Source organism: Mobula hypostoma, chromosome 4 (genome assembly GCF_963921235.1).
Source record: "Mobula hypostoma chromosome 4, sMobHyp1.1, whole genome shotgun sequence".
Lineage (NCBI taxonomy): Eukaryota > Metazoa > Chordata > Chondrichthyes > Myliobatiformes > Myliobatidae > Mobula > Mobula hypostoma.
This window is the reverse complement of record NC_086100.1, coordinates 6,856,580-6,880,201: the sequence shown is the minus strand read 5'-3', so window position 1 is coordinate 6,880,201 and position 23,622 is coordinate 6,856,580. Positions and strand designations below refer to the sequence as shown.

Genomic DNA, 23,622 nt, shown 5'->3' with positions numbered 1-23,622 from the left:
CAGGGTGGGACTATTGTTGTGTTGTCGAGTTGGGCTGTATTGCAGGTTGGGGTTAAACCAGCTTTGGAGGAGAGTTAACACGTAATTAACATGTCACGCCCTTAAACATATAACGCTGCATACAGTAATGATGGAGTTAATGAGTTCCAAATATGTCCGACTAAATAGCCCAGATCAGGATATGCTGTTGGATGCCAAGAAATGGAGTTGTCATTATTCAAAAGGCTTCTGTGAGGTGGCTATGGGGTGGAATTTCTGGGCAACCTGCCAAATAGACACTTGCCAGGGAAAGTCAAAAGAAAGAGTTCTCACAGAACTACAGCTGACTGCCACATTATCCCACTCCCTGCTCTGTCCGAGACCAGCTTCATCTACATACAACATAGAATCATAGGCACGAGCCTTCCCACCATCCAACACCATCTTCAAAAGAGTTTGTGGAGAATTGGTATGTCATGAAAGGCTCTCTCAAATTTGTGCAGATGTTCTGTGGAGAGCATCTGAATGGTTGCATCACCATCAGGTCAGGAGGGGCCTCTGCACAGGATTGCAAAAAGCTGCAGAGCGTTAAGAACATAAGAAATAAGAGCAGGAGTTGACCATCTGACCCATCGAGCCTGCTCCTCCATTCAATAAGATCATGGTTGATCTGGCCACGAACTCATCTCCACCTACCTGCCTTTCCCCCATAACCCTAACTATGCAAAAAACTATCCAACCTTGTCTTAAATATATTTACTGAGGTAGCCTCCACTGCTTCATTGGGCAGAGAATTCCACAGATTCACCACTCTCTGGGAAAAGCAGTTCCTCCTCATCTCTGTCCTAAATTTACGGCCCCAAATCCTGAGCCTATGTCCACTAGCTCTAGCCTCACCTACCAGGGGAAACAACTTCCCTGCCTCTATCTTACCTATCCCTTTCACAATTTTATATGTGTCTATAAGATCTCCTATCGATCTTCTGAATTCCAGTGAGTACAGTCCCAGGTGACTCAATCTCTCCTCATAGTCTAACCCCCTCATCTCTGGAATCAACCTGGTGAACATCCGCTGCACTGCCTCCAAAGCTAGTAGATCCTTCCTCAAGTAAGGAGACCAGAACTGCATGTACCCACCACTCCCTCAATGTTACTCTATAAACCTTGGTTAGACCACCCTTTGTTCTGGTCACCTCTTTTACCAGGCTGCTTCCAGGATTACAGAGCATGTCTACTGGGGAGGGTTTGAGCGAGCTAGGCTTCTTCTCTTTGGAGCAAAGAATGGTGAGAGGCAACTTCATAGAGGTGTACAAGATGATAGGAGGTATAGGTCGAGTGGACAGCCAGAGACATTTTCCCAGGGTGGAAATGGCTAATGCAAGGGGTCATAATTTTAAGGTGATTGGAGGAAAGCATGGGGGGGGGGAGTGTCAGAGGTTGTGATTTTTACACAGAGAGTGGTGGGTGCTTGGAATGTACTGCCAGGTTGGTGATGGAGGCAGATACATTAGGGGCATTTAAGAGACTCTTAGATTGGCACACAGAGGATAGAAAAATGGAGAGGTATGTGGGAGAATCCAAATCAAAGTACATATGTATCAACAATCCTGAGAAAATGAATCTCAGGGTTATATATGGAGACAGGTACAACTGTCACACGTACTTTGATAATAAATTTACTTCGGACTTTGGAAAAGGTTAGATTGATTTTAGAGCAGGTTGAAATGCTGGCATAATATCATGAGTCGAAGGGTCTGCACAATGCCGTGATGTTCTGTGCTCTACATGTGGGGAAAAAATTACCCCTGACATCCCTACTTTCCTCCATAACCCCCTGTATTGCTCATTTCAACCCTGGGAAAAGTCTGGCTGTCTACCTGATCTATGCCTCTTATCATCTTGTATACCTCTATCAAGGTCTGTGTATCAGGTGTCCTGTATGGTGTGCCATCCAAGCAGGATTCCCTGTTGGTGCTGTGGTGGGGCAGACACACTGGAAAGAGGAATACAAGAAATAAAGAACGCCAGGAGACTGAGAGAAAAAACTTCCTTTGGCTAAGAACACTACAATACAAGAATAGACTATTTGGGCCACGATATCTGTGCTGAACATAATCCCAATTTAAACTGCACACTTGCCCGGACATGGTCCCTATCCTATTCCAAACAAATCAGCATTCCTCTGGACCAATGTGCACAACGCAGTATATATGACTCACACACATAACACATAAGGTAATATTACCACAAATGAATTAACAAATAACAGGGTGCATTTGTGACACAAGTTAAAAAGTAAACAGTATAACACCACTTGCACTTCATGCGTGATGAGACCTGGGTGCTGGCAGGGAGGTCAGTAGTCTCATGGGCTGGAGGAAGAAGCTGTTTTCCATCCTAACAGTCCTTGTCCTAATGCTACGGTATCTGCTGCCTGATTGTAGGGGTCAAAGAGATTGTTGGACGGATGGGAGGGATCACTGACAATACTAAGGGCCCTGCATACACAGTGCTACTGGTAAATATCTCCGATGGGTAGAAGAGAAACCCTGATGATCCTCTCCAGCAGCCCTTTCTAGGGTCTTGCAATCCCCCTACCGGACAGTGATACAGCTGGAGGTGGTCCTGTAAAAATAGGTTAGAATGGGGGTTGTGTACCTTCATGTCTCAATCTCCTCAGGAAGTGGAGACACTGCTGTGCTTTCATGACCAAAGAGGTGGTGTCTGGGGACCGGGTGAGCTCTCTGTTATATGCGCTCCCCGAAATCTGGTGCTCCTACCTCTCTCCATGAAGGAACTGTGTAAGTGCAGTAAGCAGTAGTCAGTCTGCACCTTCTTAAAGCCCGCAATCATCTCTTTGGTTTTGACCACATTAGGACCTTCACAGGGTTGTAATCGAAAATAGCAGAGTGCATGTATTTAAGGTGAGAGAGGGCAATTTCAAAGGGGATGTGAGGAGCAAGTATTTTTTTTACATGAAGAGTGGTGGGTGCCAGGAATGCGCTGCCTGGGATGGTGGTGATGGCAGATACACTAGAGACCTATAAGAGACATTTAAATAGGCACTTCAATGTGAGGAAAATGGTAGATTAGTTTAAGCGCAAACTTGAGGAATTCTGCAGATGCTGGAAATTCAAGCCACACACATCAAAGTTGCTGGTGAACGCAGCAGGCCAGGCAGCATCTCTAGGAAGAGGTACAGTCGACGTTTCAGGCCGAGACTCTCTGTCAGGACTAACTGAAGGAAGAGCTAGTAAGAGATTTGAAAGTGGGAGGGGGAGGGGGAGATCCGAAATGATAGGAGAAGACAGGAGGGGGAGGGAGGAGCCAAGAGCTGGACAGATGATTGGCAAAAGGGATATGAGAGGATCATGGGACAGGAGGCCCAGGGAGAAAGAAAAGTTAGATTAGTTAGAAAAGAAAGATTAGTTTAAGCAGTAGAGATTAGTTGGCCATTTGATTACTGATTCAATTGGTTCAGCACAACATTGTGGTTCCTGTGCTGTACTGTTCTATGTTTTAGCAGCACTGAGGAAAGGCTCCAGGACATTAGTCAACAGTTTTGTCTGAGGCTTCCTCCTTAGCCTGTCACTTCTCTCACGCCATCAATTGAAACTCACTCAACATCTCTGGAGCACAAACAGCTGAGTTGATGCTAGTGGTTTCAAACTAAAAGACAGATGAATGCTAGAGCCACACAGAACCCCTGGAGTGGGTTATAGAGAGATACACCCAGTGGCCACTTTATTAGGTACACTTGCTCGTTAATGCAAATATCTAATCAGCCAATCATGTGACACAAACTCAATGCCAAAAAGCATGCAGACATGGTCAAGAGGTTCAGTTGTAGTTCAGATCAAACATCAGAATGGGGAAGAAATGTGATCTAAGTGACTTTGATCGTGGAATGATTGTTGGTCCCAGACGGGTTTGTTTCAGTACCTTAGAAACCGCTGATCTCCTGGGATTTTCACACACAACAGTCTCTAGAGTTTACAGAGAATGGTGTTAAAAACAAAAAAAACATGTCAACCTTGAAGTGGATGGGCTACAGCAGCAGAAGACCATGAACGTACACTTCGTGCTACTTTATCAGGTACGTGGAAACAAGCCATTCTGCCCAGCTGCTCCATGGTAGCCCTGGTACACATCTAATCTCATCCCATTTGGCTCAGATCCATCTAAAACACTCCTATTCATGTACTCAAGAGATTCTGCAGATGCTGGAGATCTCAGGCAATGCGCACAAAGAGCAGGAGGAACTCAGCAGGTCAAGCAGCATCTATGGAAGGGTGTAAACAGTCAACTAATTGGGCTGAGACTCTTCATCAAGACTTTTGATCAGGTCCTGATGAAGAGCCTCAGCAGAAAATGTCGACTCTTTATTCCTTTCCATAGATGCTCCTATTTATGTACCTGTCCACGTGTGTTTGGAATGTTGTTAACCTATCTTCCTCAACCTGTTGCTATGGCAGCTTGTTCCATATTGCCACCACCCTCTGGGTAAAGAAGTTGCCCTGCTGGTCCCTTTTCAATTCGTCCCCTCCCACCTTACACCTAGGGCCACTGTCTTCCAGTTGACTTTCCCTGGAAAAATAACTGTATGCATTGCATTTACCCTCTCTATGTCCCTCATGATTTTGTAAACTTCAAATTCAAAGTCAAAGTAAAGTATATACAACACCATGCAAAAGGCTTAGGCACATATACCTGTATATAGCTCGATGCCTATGATGTTTGCACAGTACTGTATTTGACAATGTGGAGTGGAGGACGAGCTTGTAAATCTGGCGGGAGGAAGAGATGTTGGGAATGGCAAGGATGGAGCACCCTTTGGAGGGGTGTGGGACAGGTGGCAGAGAAGGACTGCCGGGAGTGGGGATGACACACCCAGCTCTAAGACACCAGGCAAGGTCAATTGATTTCAAACAATTAGTTTATTGATCATTGCAGAATGTCCCTCTGGTACTTCCCGCTCCCTCCCCTCTCCCTTCCCTGTTTCCCAACCGTGATTCCCCTCTCCCTGCCCCCTTCCCACTCTCAGTCCCCAATAAAGATGTATTTCAGAATCAGGTTTATCATTACTCATATACATCATGAAATTTGTTTTTTTGTGTGTGACAACAGAACAGTGCAAAACATAAAACTACTACAGTATTGTACAAAAGTTTCAAGCACCCTTGCTCTCTCTCTCTATGTGTGTATATATATATATATATATATATATATGCATTTTTACAGTATTATATACATCACCATGTACTACCCTGAAATTCATTTCTTACAGAAAAATAAAGAAATACAATAGAATAATAGACATTATGAAAATCTATGCATTAATACGGACTGACAAGCAACCAATGTGCAATAGAAGACAAATTGTACAATAAAGAAAATCAATAGTGAGAACAGTATGCAAGGGGATTGGAAAGTCAGGTTGGTGTTGGATTGTCACAGAGGGAATTTGTTGAATGCCTACAAGATGGCTTTTGAGAGCGACTTGTGCTTGAGCCTACATGGGGAAAGGTTATCTTAGATTGGGTGTTGTGTGATAACCCAGATCTCATCAGGGAGCTTAACGTAAAGGAACCCTAAGGAGGCAATGAATCAGAATCAGGTTTATAGAAACATAGAAACATAGAAAATAGGTGCAGGAGTAGGCCATTCGGCCCTTCGAGCCTGCACCGCCATTCAGTATGATCATGGCTGATCATCCAACTCAGAACCCTGTACCAGCCTTCCCTCCATACCCCCGATCCCTTTAGCCACAAGGGCCATATCTAACTCCCTCTTAAATATCGCCAATGAACTGGCCTCAACTGTTTCCTGTGGCAGAGAATTCCACAGATTCACCACTCTCTGTGTGAAGAAGTTTTTCCTCATCTTGGTCCTAAAAGGCTTCCCCTTTATCCTCAAACTGTGACCCCTCGTTCTGGACTTCCCCAACATCTGGAACAATCTTCCTGCACCTAGCCTGTCCAATCCCTTTAGGATTTTATACGTTTCAATCAGATCCCCCCTTAATCTTCTAAATTCCAACGAGTACAAGCCTAGTTCATCCAGTCTTTCTTCATATGAAAGTCCTGCCATCCCAGGAATCAATCTGGTGAATCTTCTTTGTACTCCCTCTATGGCAAGGATGTCTTTCCTCAGATTAGGGGACCAAAACTGCACACAACACTCCAGGTGTGGTCCCAGTATAGTCATAGTCATACTTTATTGATCCCAGAGGAAATTGGTTTTCGTTACAGTTGCACCATAAATAATAAATAGTAATGAGGACATGAGGTTGCCTTGGCAGTCAAAGTGAAGGATAATCCAAAGAGCTTTTACAGGTATATTAAGAGCAAATGGATTGTAAGGCATAAAATTGGTCCTCTTGAAGATCAGAGTGGTCGGCTATGTGCGGAACCAAAGGAAATGGGGGAGATCTTAAATAGGTTTTTTGCGTCTGTATTTACTAAGGAAACTGGCATGAAGTCTATGGAATTAAGGGAAACAAGTAGTGAGATCATGGAAACTGTACAGATCGAAAAGGAGGAGGTCCTTGCTGTCTTGAGGAAAATTAAAGTGGATAAATCCCTGGGACCTGACAGGGTGTTCCCTTGGACTTTGAAGGAGACTAGTGTTGAGATTGCAGGGGCCCTGGCAGAAATATTTAAAATGTCGCTGTCTACAGGTGAGGTGCCAGAGAATTGGAGAGTGGCTCATGTTGTTCCATTGTTTAAAAAAGAATCGAAAAGTAATCCGGGAAATTATTGGCCAGTAAGTTTAACGTCGGTAGTAGGTAAGCTATTGGAGGGAGTACCAAGAGACAGAATCTACAAGCATTTGGATAGACAAGGACTTATTAGGGAGAGTCATCATGGCTTTGTGCGTGGTAGGTCATGTTTGACCAATCTATTGGAGTTTTTCAAGGAGGTTACCAGGAAAGTGGATGAAGGGAAGGCAGTCGATATTGTCTACATGGACTTCAGTAAGGCCTTTGACAAGGTCCCGCATGGGAGGTTAGTTAGGAAAATTCAGTCGCTAGGTATACTTGGAGAGGTGGTAAATTGGATTAGACATTGGCTCAATGGAAGTCAAAGAGTGGTAGTAGAGAATTGCTTCTCCGAGTGGAGGCCTGTGACTAGTGGTGTGCCACAGGGATCAGTCCATTGTTATTTGTCATCTATCTCAATGATCTGGATGATAATGTGGTAAATTGGATCAGCAAATTTGCTGATGATACAAAGATTGGAGGTGTAGTAGACAGTGAGGAAGGTTTTCAGAGCCTGCAGAGGGACTTGGACCAGCTGGAAAAATGGGCTGAGAAATGGCAGATGGAGTTTAATACAGACAAGTGTGAGGTATTGCACGTTGGAAGGACAAACCAAGGTAGAACATACAGGGTTAATGGTAAGGCACTGAGGAGTGCAGTGGAACAGAGGGATCTGGGAATACAGATACAAAATTCCCTAAAAGTAGCATCACAGGTAGATAGGGTTGTAAAGAGAGCTTTTGGTACATTGGCCTTTATTAATCAAAGTATTGAGTATAAGAGCTGGAACGTTATGATGAGGTTGTATAAGGCATTGGTGAGGCCGAATCTGGAGTATTGTGTTCAGTTTTGGTCACCAAATTACAGGAAGGATATTAATAAGGTTGAAAGAGTGCAGAGAAGGTTTACAAGGATGTTGCTGGGACTTGAGAAACTCAGTTACAGAGAAAGGTTGAATAGGTTAGGACTTTATTCCCTGGAGCGTAGAAGAATGAGGGAGATTTGATAGAGGTATATAAAATTATGATGGATATAGATAGAGTGAATGCAAGCAGGCTTTTTCCACTGAGGTAAGGGGAGAAAAAAACCAGAGGACATGGGTTAAGGGTGAGGGGGGAAAAGTTTAAAGGGAATATTAGCGGGGGCTTCTTCACACAGAGAGTGGTGGGAGTATGGAATGAGCTGCCAGATGAGCTGGTAAATGCGGGTTCTTTTTTAACATTTAAGAATAAATTGGACAGATACATGGATGGGAGGTGTATGGAGGGATATGGTCCCTGTGCAGGTCAGTGGGACTCGGCAGAAAATGGTTCGGCACAGCCAAGAAGGGCCAAAAGGCCTGTTTCTGTGCTGTAGTTTCTATGGTTCTATGGTTCTATTAATAGAAATAGTAATAGTAATATTACTATTAGTAAGTAGTAAATAGTAATAGTCATAGAAATAATAACTAGTAATAGAATAGTAATAGAAAATAGTAATAAATAGTTAAATAGTAGTATGTAAATTATGCCAATAAATTATGAAATAAGTCCAGGACCAGCCTATCGGCTCAGGGTGTCTGACCCTCCAAGGGAGGAGTTGTAAAGTTTGATGGCCACGGGCAGGAATGACTTCCTATGACATTCTGTGCTGCATCTCGGAGGAATGAGTCTCTGGCTGAATGTACTCCTGTGCCCACCCAGTACATTATGTAGTGGATGGGAGACATTGACCAAGATGTCATGCAACTTGGACAGCATCCTCTTTTCAGACACCACCGTCAGAGAGTCCAGTTCCATCCCCACAACATCACTGACCTTACGAATGAGTTTGCTGATTCTGTTGGTGTCTGCTACCCTCAGCCTGCTGCCCCAGCACACAACAACAAACATGATAGCACTGGCCACCACAGACTCATAGAACATCCTCAGCATCATCCAGCAGATGTTAAAGGACCTCAGTCTCCTCAGGAAATAGAGACGGCTCTGACCCTTCTTGTAGACAGCCTCAGTGTTCTTTGACCAGTCCAGTTTATTGTCAATTTGTATTCCTGGGTAATTGTAATCCTCCACCATGTCCACACTGACCCCCTGGATGGAAACAGGAGTCACTGGTACCTTAGCTCTCCTCAGGTCTACCACCAGCTCCTTAGTCTTTTTCACATTAAGCTGCAGATAATTCTGCTCACACCATGTGACAAAGTTTCCTACCGTAGCCCTGTACTCAACCTCATCTCCCTTGCTGATGCATCCAACTATGGCAGAGTCATCCGAAAACTTCTGAAGATGACAAGACTCTGTGCAGTAGTTGAAGTCCAAGGTGTAAATGGTGAAGAGAAAGGGAGACAAGACAGTCCCCTGTGGAGCCCCAGTGCTGCTGATCACTCTGTCGGACACACAGTGTTGCAAGCACACGTACCGTGGTCTGCCAGTCAGGTAATCAAGAATCCATGATACCAGGGAAGCATCCACCTGCATCGCTGTCAGCTTCTCCCCCAGCAGAGCAGGGCGGATGGTGTTGAACGCACTGGAGAAGTCAAAAAACATGACCCTCACAGTGTTCGCTGGCTTGTCCAGGTGGGCGTAGACACGGTTCAGCAGGTAGACGATGGCATCCTCAACTCCTAGTCAGGGCTGGTAGGCGAACTGGAGGGGATCTAAGTGTTTTTAATCTATTCAGGCCTTTTAACATGTTTCTATGAGATTCCCTCCTCATTCTCCTGAACTCCAGGGAATACAGCCCAAGAGCTGCCAGATGTTCCTCATACGGTCACCATTTCATTCCTGGAATCATTCTTGTGAATCTTCTCTGAATCCTCTCCAATGTTAGTATACCCTTTGTAAAATAAGGAGCCCAAAACTGCACACAATATTCCAAGGGTGGTCTCACGAGTGCCTTACAGAGCCTCAACATCACATCCCTGCTTTTATATTCTATACCTCTAGAAATGAATGCCAACATTGCATTCGCATTCTTCACTACCGACTCAGCCTGGAGGTTAACCTCCAGAAAATAAAGAATGGTAGGGTGAAGGAACCATGGGTGACAAGTGAGGTGGAAAATCTAGTCAGGTGGAAGAAGGCAGCATGCATGAGGTTTAGAAAGCAAGGATCAGATGGGTCTATTAAGGAATATAGGGTAGCAAGAAAGGAGCTTAAGAAGGGGCTGAGAAGAGCAAGAAGGGGGCATGAGAGGCCTTGGCAAGTAGGGTAAAGGAAAACCCCAAGGCATTCTTCAATTTGTGAAGAACTAAAGGATGACAGGAGTGAAGGTAGGACCGATTAGAGATAAAGGTGGGAAGATGTGCCTGGAGGCTGTGGAAGTGAACGAGGTCCTCAATGAGTACTTCTCTTCGGTATTCACCAATGAGAGGGAACTTGATGATGGTGAGGACAATATGAGTGAGGTTGATGTTCTGGAGCATGTTGATATTAAGGGAGAGGAGGTGTTGGAGTTGTTAAAATATATTAGGACGGATAAGTCCCTGGGGCCTGATGGAATATTCCCCAGGCTGCTCCATGAGGCGAGGGAAGAGATTGCTGAGCCTCTGGCTAGGATCTTTATGTCCTCGTTGTCCACGGGAATGGTACCAGAGGATTGGAGGGAGGCGAATGTTGTCCCCTTGTTCACAAAAAGTAGTAGGGATAGTCCGGGTAATTATAGACCAGTGAGCCTTACGTTTGTGGTGGGAAAGCTGTTGGAAAAGGTTCTTAGGGATAGGATCTATGGGCATTCTGAGAATCACGGTCTGATCAGGGACAGTCAGCATGGCTTTGTGAAGGGCAGATCGTGTCCAACAAGCCTGATAGAGTTCTTTGAGGAGGTGACCAGGCATATAGATGAGGGTAGTGCAGTGGATGTGATCTACATGGATTTTAGTAAGGCATTTGACAAGGTTCCACACGGTAGGCTTATTCAGAAAGTCAGAAGGCTTGGGATCCAGGGCAGTTTGGCCAGGTGGATTCAGAATTGGCTTGCTTGCAGAAGGCAGAGGGTGGTGGTGGAGGGAGTACATTCAGATTGGAGGATTGTGACTAGTGGTGTCCCACAAGGATCTGTTCTGGGACCTCTACTTTTCGTGATTTTTATTAACGACCTGGATGTGGGGGTAGAAGGGTGGGTTGGCAAGTTTGCAGATGACACAAAGGTTGGTGGTGTTGTAGATAGTGTAGAGAATTGTTGAAGATTGCAGAGAGACATTGATAGGATGCAGAAGTGGGCTGAGAAGTGGCAGATGGAGTTCAACCCGGAGAAGTGTGAGGTGATACACTTTGGAAGGACAAATCCAAGGCAGAGTACAAAGTAAATGGCAGGATAATTGGTAGTGTGGAGGAGCAGAGGGATCTGGGGGTACAGGTCCACAGATCCCCACAAGTTGCCTCACAGGTGGATAGGGTAGTTAAGAAAGCTTATGGGGTGTTAGCTTTCATAAGTCGAGGTATAGAGTTTAAGAGTCGCGAGGTAATGATGCAGCTCTATAAAACTCTGGTTAGGCCACACTTGGAGTACTGTGTCCATTTCTGGTAGCCTCACTTTAGGAAGGATGTGGAAACATTGGAAAGGGTACAGAGGAGATTTACCAGGATGCTGCCTGGTTTAGAGAGTATGGATTATGATCAGAGATTAAGGGAGCTAGGGCTTTAGTCTTTGGAGAGAAGGAAGATGGGAGGAGACATGATAGAGGTGTACAAGATAATAAGAGGAATAGATAGGTGGATAGCCAGCGCCTCTTCCCCAGGGCACCACTGCTCAATACAAGAGGACGTGGCTTTAAGGTAAGGGGTGGGAAGTTCAAGGGGGATATTAGAGGAAGGTTTTTCACTCAGAGAGGAGTTGGTGCGTGGAATGCGCTGCCTGAGTTCAGTGGTGGAGGCAGATACACTAGTGAAGTTTAGGAGAGTACTAGACAGGTATATGGAGGAATTTAAGGTGGGGGGGTTATACGGGAGGCAGGGTTTGAGGGTCAGCACAACATTGTGGGCCGAAGGGCCTGTATTGTGCTGTACTATTCTATGTTCTATGTAACTTGCACAAGGACTCCCAAGTCCCTTTGCATATCTGCATTTTGAATTCTCTCCCCATCTAAATAATAGTCTGCCTGTTTATTTCTTTCACCAAAGTGCATGGTTCTACACTTTCCAACATTGTATTCATTTGCCACTTCTTTGCCCATTCCCCGAAACTATCTAAGTCTCTCTGCAGGCCCTCTGTTTCCTCAACACTACCCGCTCCTCCACTTTATCTTTGTATCATCGGCAAATTTAGCCACAAATCCATTAATACCAGGAGCCTGATGGTTGTAGGGTAATATCTCTTCCTGAACCTGGTGTTGTTGGACCTGATGGTTGAGGGGTAATAACTGTCCCTGAACCTGGTGGTGTGGGACCTGACGCTTGAGGGGTAATAACTGTCCCTGAACCTGGTGGTGTGGGACCTGATGGTTGTAGGATAATAAGTGTTCCTGAACCTGGTGGTCTGGGACCTGATGACTGAGGGGTAATAACTGTTCCTGAACCTGGTGGTGTGGGACCTGATGGTTGAGGGGTAATAACTGTTCCTGAACCTGGTGGTATGGGACCCGATGGTTGAGGGGTAATAACTGTTCCTGAACCTGGTGGTTTGGGACCTGACGGTTGAGGGGTAATAACTGTTCCTGAACCTGGTGGTGTGGGACCTGATGGTTGAAGGGTAATAACTGTTCCCTAACCTGGTGGTGTGGGACCTGGTGGTTGAGGGGTAATAACTCTTCCTGATTCTGGTGGTGTGGGCCCACCAGATTCAGGCTTCTGTACTCTTGTCCCACAATGGTAGCAAGAAGAGAATGTGGCATGTGTTGTGAAATTTGTTAACTTTGCAGTAGCAGTACCATGCAACTCATAATAGAAAAAACTGTGAATTACAGTATATTACAGTATATACAGTGAATATACTGTGAATACAGTGAATTACAGTATGTGTTATATGTGTATATATATGCAAATAGTTAAGTAGTGCAAAAAATAGAAATGAAAAAATAGCGAGGTAGTGTTCATGGGTTCAATGTCCATTCAGAAATCGGATGGCAGAGGGGAGAAGCTATTCCTGAATCATTGAGTGTGTGCCTTCAGACTTCTGTACCTCCTTCTCGATGGTAGCAATGAGAAGAAGGCATGGCCTGGGTGGTGGGGGTCTTTAATAATGAATCCTGTCACCTTTCTGAGACATCGCTCCTTGATGATGTCCTGGATACTATGGAGGCTGGTGCTCATGATGGAGTTGCCTAAGTTTACAACTTACTGCAGCTTACTTCGACCCTGTGCAGTACCCCCTGCCCATACTAGAGAATGATGCAGCCAGTCAGAATGCCAAGGTACATCTGTAGAAATTTGCGAGTATTTTAAGTGATATACCAAAATTCCTCAAACTCCTAAAAAAAATAGCTGCTGACATGTCTTCTTTGTAGCTACATCGATATATTGGGAGCAGTTTAGATCTACAGGGATATTGACACCCAGGAACTTGAAATTTCTCACTCTTTCCACTTCTGATCTCTCTATGAGGACTGGTTCATGGTATCCCGTCCTACCCTTTCTGGTGTAGGGGGCAGGGTTTCAGATTTCAGGATCATTGGGACCTCTTCTGGGGCAGGTGGGACCTGTACAAGAGAGATGGGTTACACTTGAACTACAAGGGGACCAATATCCTTTCAGGGAGGTTTGTTAGTGCTATTGGGGGGGCTTTAAACTAGATTTGCAGGGGGATGGGAACCAGAGTGCCAGAGCTGACAGTGTGGCTGGGGTGAAAATAAATGATGTTAAAAGTTCAAGCAAAGCTGCTGATAGAAAGGTTGTGAGTGGTGGTAAAAATCTTCTGAGGTGTATATATTTCAATGCTAGGGGTATTGCGGGGAAGGTGGACGAGTTGAGGGCGTGGATTGACATGTGGAATTATGACGTTATAACAATTAGTGAAACTTGGCTACAGGAGGGGCAGGACTGGCTTAATATTCCAGGGTTCCGATGTTTCAGACATGATAGAGGCAGAGGAATGAAAGGTGGGGTGGGGGTAGCATTGCTTGTTAGGGAAAATATTACAGCAGTGCTCAGGCAGGACAGATTAGAGGGCTTGTCTACCGAGTCCTTATGGGTGGAGCTGAGAAATAGGAAAGGTATGGCCACATTAGTGGGGTTGTATTATAGGCCACCCAATAGTCAGCGAGAATTGGAGGAGCAAATCTGCAGAGAGATAGCAGGCAACTGCAGGAAACATAAAGTTGTGGTGGTAGGGGATTTTAATTTTCCACATATTGATTGGGACTCCCATATCGTTAGGGGTCTAGATGGGTTAGAGTTTGTAAAATGTGTTCAGGAAAGTTTCCTAAATCAATATATAGAGGTACCAACTAGAGAGGATGTGATATTAGATCTCCTATTAGGAAACGAGTTAGGATAAGTGACGGAAGTGTGCGTAGGGGAGCACTTTGGTTCCAGTGATCATAACACCATTAGTTTCAACTTGATCATGGACAAGGATAGATCTGGTCCTGGGGTTGAGCTTCTGAACTAGAAGGCGGCCAAATTTGAAGAAATGAGAAAGGATCTGAAAAGCATGGATTGGGACAGGTTGTTCTCTGGCAAGGATGTGATCAGTAGGTGGGAAGCCTTCAAAGGAGAAATTTTGAGAGCGCAGAATTTGTATGTTCCTGTCAGGATTAAAGGCAAAGTGAATAGGAATAAGAAACCTTGGTTCTCAAGGGATATTGCAACTCTGATAAAGAAGAAGAGGGAGTTGTATGACATGTATACGAAGCAGGGAGTAAATAAGGTGCTTGACGAGTATAAGAAGTGCAAGAAAATACTTAAGAAAGAAATCAGGAGGGCTAAAAGAAGACATGAGGTTGCCTTGGCAGTCAAAGTGAAGGATAATCGAAAGAGCTTTTACAGGTATATTAAGAGCAAAAGAATTGTAAGGGATAAAATTGGTCCTCTTGAAGATCAGAGTGGTCGGCTATGCGCGGAACCAAAGGAAATGGGGGAGATCTTAAATAGGTTTTTTGCATCTGTATTTACTAAGGAAACTGGCATAAAGTCTATGGAATTAAGGGAATCAAGTAGTGAGATCATGGAAACTGTACAGATTGAAAGGGAGGAGGTGCTTGCTGTCTTGAGGAAAATTAAAGTGGATAAATCCCCGGGACCTGACAGGGTATTCCCTCAGACTTTGAAGAAGACTAGTGTTGAAATTGCAGGGGCCCTGGCAGATATATTTAAAATGTCGGAATCTACGGGTGAGGTGCCAGAGGATTGGAGAGTGGCTCATGTTGTTCCGTTGTTTAAAAAAGGATCAAAAAGTAATCCGGGAAATTATAGGCCGGTAAGTTTGACATCGGTAGTGGGTAAGTTATTGGAGGGAGTACTAAGAGACAGTATCTACAAGCATTTGTTTAGACAGGGACTTATTAGGGAGAGTCAACATGGCTTTGTGCGTGGTAGGTCATGTTTGACCAATCTATTGGAGTTTTTCGAGGAGGTTACCAGGAAAGTGGATGAAGGAAAGGCAGTGGATGTTGTCTAAGTGGACTGCAGTAAGGCCTTTGACAAGGTCCCGCATGGGAGGTTAGTTAGGAAAATTCAGTCGCTAGGTATACATGGAGAGGTGGTAAATTGGATTAGACATTGGCTCAATGGAAGCCAAAGAGTGGTAGTAGAGAATTGCTTCTCAGAGTGGAGGCCTGTGACTAGTGGTGTGCCACAGGGATCAGTGCTGGGTCCATTGTTATTTGTCATCTATATCAATGATCTGGATGATAATGTGGTAAATTGGATCAGCAAATTTGCTGATGATACAAAGATTGGAGGTGTAGTGGACAGCGAGGAAGGTTTTCAAAGCTTGCAGAGGGATTTGGACCAGCTGGAAAAATGGGCAGAAAATGGCAAATGGAGTTTAATACAGACAAGTGTGAGATATTGCACTTTGGAAGGACAAACCAAGGTAGTACATACAGGGTTAATGGTAAGGCACTGAGGAGTGCAGTAGAACAGAGGGATCTGGGAATACAGATACAAAATTCCCTAAAAGTGGCGTCACAGGTAGATAGGGTCGTAAAGACAGCTTTTGGTACATTGGCCTTTATTAATCAAAGTATTGAGTATAAGAGCTGGAATGTTATGATGAGGTTGTATAAGGCATTGGTGAGGCCGAAACTGGAGTATTGTGTTCAGTTTTGGTAACCAAATTACAGGAAGGATATTAATAAGGTTGAAAGAGTGCAGAGAAGGTTTACAAGGATGTTGCCAGGACTTGAGAAATTCAGTTACAGAGAAAGGTTGAATAGGTTAGGACTTTATTCCCTGGAGCGTAGAAGAACGAGAGGAGATTTGATAGAGGTATATAAAATTATGATGGGTATAGATAAAGTGAATGCAAGCAGGCTTTTTCCACTGAGGCAAGGGGAGAAAAAAACCAGAGGACATGGGTTAAGGGTGAAGGGGGAAAAGTTTAAAGGGAACATTAGGGGGGGCTTCTTCTCACAGAGAGTGGTGGGAGTATGGAGTGAGCTACCAGACGAGGTGGTAAATGCGGGTTCTTTTTTAACATTTAAGAATAAATTGGATAGATACATGGATGGGAGGTGTATGGAGGGATATGGTCCGTGTGCAGGTCAGTGGGACTAGGCAGAAAATGGTCTGGCACATCCAGGAAGGGCCAAAAGGCCTGTTTCTGTGCTGTAGTTTCTATGGTTTTCTATGGTTTCTAAGATCACAATCACCTCTTTGGTGTTACTGACATTGAGTGCAGGGTTGTTGCTGTGACACCACTCTACTAGCTGATATATCTCACTCCTGTACATCTTCTCACCACCGTCCGAGATTCTGCCAACGATGGTTGTATTACCAGTAAATTTACAGATATCATATGAGCTCTACGTAACCACACTGACACGCGTATGGAGAGAGTAGAGCAGTGGGCTAAGGAAACACCCCTGAGGTGCACCAGTGTTGATTGCCAGTGAGGTGGAGACAGTATTTCCAATCCACACAGATTCTGGTCTTCCTGTTAGGAAGCTGACGCTCCAGTTGCAGAGGGAGGTATGGAGTCCCAGGTTCTGGAGTTTTTCGATCAGAACTGTAGGAATGATTGTGTTAAATGCTGTGCTGTCATCAATGAACAGCATCCTGACTTAGGTATTTGCATTATGCAGGAGAACCAATGAGATCATGTCTGCCGTAGACCTATTGTGGTGACAGGCAAAGTGCAGTCGGTCCAGATCCCGAGACAAGAGTTGATTCTAGCCATAACCAACCTCTCAAAGCACTTCATCACCGTAGATGTGAGTGGTACTGGACGAGTCCATAGGGCAGTTCAGCCTACTCTTCTTGGGTACTGGTATAACTATAGTCATAGTCATAGTCATACTTTATTGATCCCGGGGGAAATTGGTTTTCGTTACAGTTGCACCACAAATAATTAAATAGTAATAAAACCATAAATAGTTAAATAGTAATATGTAAATTATGCCAGGAAATAAGTCCAGGACCAGCCTCTTGGCTCAGGGTGTCTGACCCTCCAAGGGAGGAGTTGTAAAGTTTGATGGCCACAGGCAGGAATGACTTTCTATGACGCTCTGTGTTGCATCTCGGTGGAATGAGTCTCTGGCTGAATGTACTCCTGTGCCCACCCAGTACATTATGCAGTGGATGGGAGACATTGTCCAAGATGGCATGCAACTTGGCCAGCATCCTCTTTTCAGACACCACTGTGAGAGAGTCCAGTTCCATCCCCACAGCATCACTGGCCTTACGAATGATTTTGTTGATTCTGTTGGTGTCTGCTACCCTCAGCCTGCTGTCCCAGCACACAACAGCAAACATGATAGCACTGGCCACCACAGACTCGTAGAACATCCTCAGCATCGTCCGGCAGATGTAAAAGGACAAATTGTTGTCCTTTTGAAGCAGGTGGAAACTTCCGACTGTAGCAATGTGAGATTGAAAATGTCTTTGAACACTCCTGAGATTGGTTACCACAGGTTTTCAGTGCCTTACCAGGTACTCCATTGGGACCTGTTGCCTCCTATACCAGGCCATGATACAACCAGTCAGGATACTCTCCACTGTGCATCTATAGACGTTTGTCAGAGTTTTCGATATCTACCTAATCTACATAAACTTCTAAGAAAGTATTGGCACAACATTGTGGGCCAAAGAGCCTGTGCTTAGCTCTTCAGTGTGCTAAATATCAATTTATTTGTCCATGTGAGGAGCCACAGGAGATGGGTGAAGTTCCTAACAAATAATTCTCGTCCGTGTTTCCATGGAGAAGGATTTGGAACTTGGTAGCAATGTCTTTAAAAGGGTCCACAGTATAGGAAAAAAGCTCTTGGGGGAGCTTATAACACAGAAAAATTGATAAGTCCCCAGGACCTAATCTAGGACATCATGGGGCACCTAATGAAGAGATTTAGTCAAGGAGTCATAGATCTAGAATTACAGCACTTCCCACCCACGCCTCAGCTACAACCCTGCCTAGTTCCATCGGCCTGCACCTGGACCATAACCCTCCCTACCCCTGTCATCATCGTACCTGTCCAAACAGAAACATTGTAATGAAACTCGCATCTCCCACTTCTGCTGGCAGCTCGTTCTACACCCTCACCACCCTCTGAGTGACGAGGCTCCCCCTAAGTATTCCAGCTTTCACCCTTAACCCATGACCTCTAGTTTTTGTATCACAGACAGCCATGGGGTGGTGCCTGAGGCTTGGAGGGTGCCCGTGGCTGTGACTTTATTTAACAAGGTCTGCGGGGAAAAGTTGAGAACAGAATTGGCTTTATTATCACTGATGTGAACTTTGTTGTTTTGTGGAGCTGTACAGAGCAAAGGCATAAAATGCCTACAAGTGACAAATAAATAAACAGTGCATGGAAAAAGGTATAGTGAGGAAGTGTTGATGGCCCATTCAGAAATCTGATGGCTGTGGGGGCGGGGGGTGGTGGGAAAGATGCTTGATCCTAAAACACTGAGCATGGGTCTTTAAGCTCCTGTACCTCTCCCTGATGGTAGCAATGAGAACAGAGCAGAAGAAGGTAGCTTCCAACCTGATGGCATGGACATTGATTATTCTAACTTTCAGTAATCACTGTCTTCTCGCCTCCTTCCCTCTTTATCCATTCTCCATTCTGGTTCCCTAGGGTGAGACTACACCTGGAGTACTGTGTGCAGTTTTGGTCTCCAAATTTGAGGAAGGACATTCTTGCTATTGCGGGAGTGCAGCGTAGGTTCACAAGGTTAATTCCCGGGATGGCGGGACTGTCATATGTCAAAAGATTGGAGTGACTGGGCTTGTATACTCTGGAATTTAGAAGGCTGAGAGGGGATCTTATTGAAACCTAGAAGATTATTAAGGGATTGGACATGCTGCAGGCAGGAAGCATGTTCCTGCTGATGGTTGAGTCCAGAACCAGAGGCCACAGTTTAAGAATCAGGGGTAGGCCATTTAGAACGGAATTGAGGAAAAACTTTTTCACCCAGGGAGTGGTAGATATATGGAATGCTCTGCCCCAGAAGGCTGTGGAGGCCAAGTCTCTGGATGCTTTCAAAAAAGAGATGGATAGAGCTCTTAAAGATACTGGAATCAAAGGTTATGGGGATAAGGCAGGAACTGGATACTGATTGTGGATGATCAGCCACGATCACAGTGAATGGCAGTACTGGCTCAAAGGGCTGAATGGCCTACTGCTGCACCTATTGTCTATTGTCCCCTCTCACCCCTTCAGCTGCCCATCACTCCTTCTGGTGCCCCTTTTTCCTTCCCTTTCTCCCTGGTCCCCTTTCCTCTCATCTTCAGCCCTTTACATTTCCACCTATCACCTTTCAGCTTCTTATTTCATTCCCCCACCGCCCTCTCACCTGGTCTCACCTGCGACCTGCCAGCTTGTACTCCTTCCTCTCCCCCCACCTTATTACTCTGGCTTCTTGCCCCTTCCTTTCCAATCTTGATGAAGGGCTTCAGCCCTCCATAGATGTTGCCTGACCTGCTAAATTCCTCCAGCATTTTGTGTGTGCATGTGTTGCTCAGCCTCTGCAGAAACTCATGTGCTTATGCCCGGATGATAGATGGCTGCCTTCTTGAGACACAGTTTGAACGTGCCCATCCCTGCATCTGTCTGAGAAACAGACTTAGAACAAAGAACAGTACAGCACAGGAATAGGCCCTTTGGTCCACAATGTTGTGCTGAACCAACTAAAATTAGTAATCAAATGGCCAACTAAACTAATCCCCTCTGCCCGCACAATGTCCATATCCTTCCATTTTCCTCACATTCATGATCATATCTAAACGTCTCTTAAAAGTCTCCAATGTTTCTGCATCTACCTCCACCCCAGGCAGCACATCCCAGGCACCCTCCACTCTCTGTGTAAAAAAAAATTTGCCCCTCCCCTCACATTTCCTTTTAATTTAACCCCCTTTCACCTTAAAAACATGCCCTCTGATATTAGACATTTTACCCCTGGGAAAGGGATACGGTCTGTCTACTCTATCAACACCATAAGATCATAAGACATGGGAGCAGAATTAGCCCATTAAGTCGGCTCTGCCATTCGATCATGGCTGATCCGCTTCTTTCTCCTCCTCAACCCCAGTTCCCGGCCTTCTCCCCGTAACCTTTAATGCCATGCCCAATCAAGAACCACAAATTCACCACCCTTTGGCTAAAAAAAAAAATTCTCCCATCTGTTTTGAAAGGGCACCCCTCTATCCTGAGGCTGTGCCCTCTTGTCCTAGACTCTCCCACCATGGGAAACATCCTTTCCACATCTACTCTGTCTAGGCCTTTCAACATTTAACAAAAGGTTTCAATGAGATGCCCCCCTCATCCTTCTGAATTCCAGCGAGTACAGACCCAGAGCCATCAAACGTTCCTCGTATAATAACCCTTTCATTCCTGGAATCATCCTTGTGAACCTCCTCTGGACCCTCTCCAATGCCAGCACGTCTTTTCTAAGATGAGGGGCCCAAAACTGTTCACAATATCAAGGTGAGGACTCACCAGCGCCTTATAAAGCCTCAGCATCACATTGCACAATCTGATAAACCTCTATTAGACCTCCTCTCATCTGCCACTGCAGGGAAAACAGCGCAAGTGTTGTCCAACCTCTCGATATAGCGTACGCCCTCTAGGCCAGGCAGTATTCTGGTGAACCTCTTCCACACCCTCTCCAAAGATTCGACATCCTTTTTGTAATGGGACAACCAAAACTGTATGTAACACTCCAGATGCGGCCTAACTCGAGTTCTATAAAGCTGCAACATAACTTCCTGACTAATAATCACTGTATCATCCTGTGCAGCCGCTTCCAGGGAGTTATGAACTTGGACTCCAAGATCCATCTGCTCATCAACACTGTTGTAGAAGTCTTGTCACTTCTACACTCGGTGTAAAAACTTACCCCTCACATCTCCTTTGAAATTACCCCCCCCCCCTGCAATTTCTTCTGGAAGTCTGGCCCATCCTGTGAGCACACTCACCAGCTGAGAGAGACGGCGCTTCCTCCGCCCGCTTCCTGGAGAGCGCAAGCCTCTTCTCTCCAAAGGAGGGCAGTGTTACCCTACCCATTTCCCGCACAATACTGTACAGTAGTTGGCCAATTTCGCGCAGCTGCCTCAGAACTTTCTGAAGTTCACAATAAAAGTCTTTCTTACGGTCACCGGGGTGAATTTAGTGGTTAAAAAAGGGCTGCTTGCACCCCCTCCCCGCCTGCATCCCCCCAGTTAGGTTCCTGCGGGTGGAGTCGTTTTAAGTCACACTTGGAAAACTGGTCCGAAACGGAAGAGCGAACGTCCCCGAGCGGGGCTGTGGCAGAGAAGGCGGGAAGGGGTTGAAACGATTGGTGCTGGGTCTGTGATAGGAGGGACCACGGAGATCGCCTACCTCCTCGGGATGTCACCCTGGGGGCGGTGACAGTGAGGCTTACTCCCGCAGGAGCACGTTGGATGGGCTGGGGAACTACCTCAAGCCGTTTCATTGCGGAGGACTAAATAGTGAGAGGACCCTTCTTGCTAATTTAAGTACAGTCTGTCTTGAAACCGGTGCGTTCAGCATGCAGCGAAGGACTCCCTCAACTCCCCAGGTTAGTATCTTTCCCTTTTTGTCCCTCCCCTCCCTCACGACCGGGCACTCATTATTCTCTGCACTGTGTGTAACTGGACCCAGAATAACAACAGCGGTCCTCGGAGAGGCTGCATCGCCGAGCACGCTTCCCTCGCCATCGATCGGCGGCTGTCCGCGACGTGTCCCGTCCAATCAATCCCCCTCTCCTGGTCCCCAAAGTACCCACACACTGACAGACAAATTCACTGTCATGTGGAGTAAGAACGTTGGGGGGAGAAAATCGTGGCGTTATTCACACTGAGGAAAAATATAGAAAAAAAAGCAGATTTTTTTTAAAATAAGGAGGTGCGTGGAGCCTTTGACGAGGGCGCAGTAAGAGGCTTACGGGATGTTGCCCGGAGTAGAGGGTATGAACGCTTGGGAGAGGTTGGCAAAATTTGTTGTTGCTTTTCTGGTGTGGAGCCTCGGGTCCCGCATCACCAGGTTCAGGAACAGTCATTACCCCTCAACCATCAGGTCCCACACCACCAGGTTCAGGAACAGTCATTACCCCTCAACCATCAGGTCCCACACCACCAGGTTTAGGGACAGTTATTACCCCTCAGCCATCAGGACCTACACCACCAGGTTCAGGAACAGTTATTACCCCTCAACCATCAGGTCCCACACCACCAGGTTCAGGAACGGTTATTACCCCTCAACCATCAGGTCCCACACCACCAGGTTCAGGAACAGTTATTACCCCTCGACCATCAGGTCCCACACCACCAGGTTCAGGAACGGTCATTACCCCTCAACCATCAAGCCCTTGAACCAGAGGTGATGACTTCACTCACCCCATCTCTGAATTGTCCCCACAACTTATGGACTTACTTTCAAGGACTCTTCATCTCACGTTTTTGATATGTATTGCTTGTGTATTATTATTGTTATTTCTTTTTTTATCTTTTGTCTTGGACAGTTTGCTCATTGGTTGCCAGCCCTGCTGGGTGCGGTCTTGTATTGAGTTTTGTATTTACTAAGATTTTCCACAAGAAAATGGATCTCAGGGCTGCGAGTACTTTGATAATAAATTTACTTTGAACTTTTGAACGTTGTTTTGTCCTGCTGTATAGTCACGCAGTTGAATGATAATGAACTTCAACTTTCGCTTTATAAAACTGAGAGGTGGGTGTCTCAGCCTGAAATGTTGACTGTTTATTCCCCTCCATCGATGCTGCCTGACCTGTAGAGTTTTTCCAGCATTCTGTGTGTATTGGTTTGTATTTTCAGCATCTGCAGAATCTCGTGTTCGGAAATATGTAGTGGCCACTGCGGTAGCATAGTGGTTAGCACAGCGCTATTACAGCTCAGGGCATTACAGAGTTCAGAGTCCAATCGCGGCACAGCCTGTAAGGAGTTCTCCCGGTGAGCATTTACGTTTCCCACACTCAAAAGATTAAGGTTAGCAGATAAATTGGTCATTATAAATTATTATGGGATTTGGTCGTTCGTTATATGCCATGGGTGGAGATGCATCTCTAGCAAAGGAGGTGTAAGGTGCACCTTCCCTCTGCTAGCCTGCAGGTCACCCTTGGACAAGGTGTAGTACCTGGTTAGCCCCTGCGGTCAGGGTCATGTGAAGACATAGGAGCAGGTGGCGGATGGTCGTATGAGCACCGGTGCATATCACAAGTCCTGGTTATGTGACCACTGACACCAGGCAGACAATCTCTGAAGAGTATTGATAATGGCTGGGGTCACCCATCTTGTAAAGACACTGCTCGAAAGAAGGCAATGGCAAACCACTTCTGTAGAACAATTTGCCAAGAAC

General features: G+C 45.5%; 1 protein-coding gene and 1 long non-coding RNA gene across 5 annotated transcripts in view; one reads left to right on the top strand and one right to left on the bottom strand.

Moving 5' to 3' along the window:
• Positions 1–21,385, bottom strand: part of LOC134345107 (uncharacterized) — a 35,315-nt gene extending 13,930 nt beyond the window's left edge. For both annotated transcript variants that reach the window (XR_010017603.1, XR_010017602.1), the window contains exon 1: positions 21,227–21,385. This is a non-coding gene — a long non-coding RNA (uncharacterized LOC134345107). The remainder of the gene's footprint in view (positions 1–21,226) is intronic.
• Positions 1–23,622, top strand: part of LOC134345106 (phospholipase D1-like) — a 265,323-nt gene that overhangs the window by 13,915 nt on the left and 227,786 nt on the right. For 2 of the 3 annotated variants that reach the window (XM_063045277.1, XM_063045275.1), the window contains exon 1: positions 21,672–21,828. The exons of the other annotated variant lie outside the window; for it this stretch is intronic. The gene's annotated coding sequence lies outside the window, so the exon portion shown is untranslated. Of the gene's footprint in view, positions 1–21,671; positions 21,829–23,622 lie in introns of those variants that run through there. 3 annotated transcript variants of the gene reach the window in all.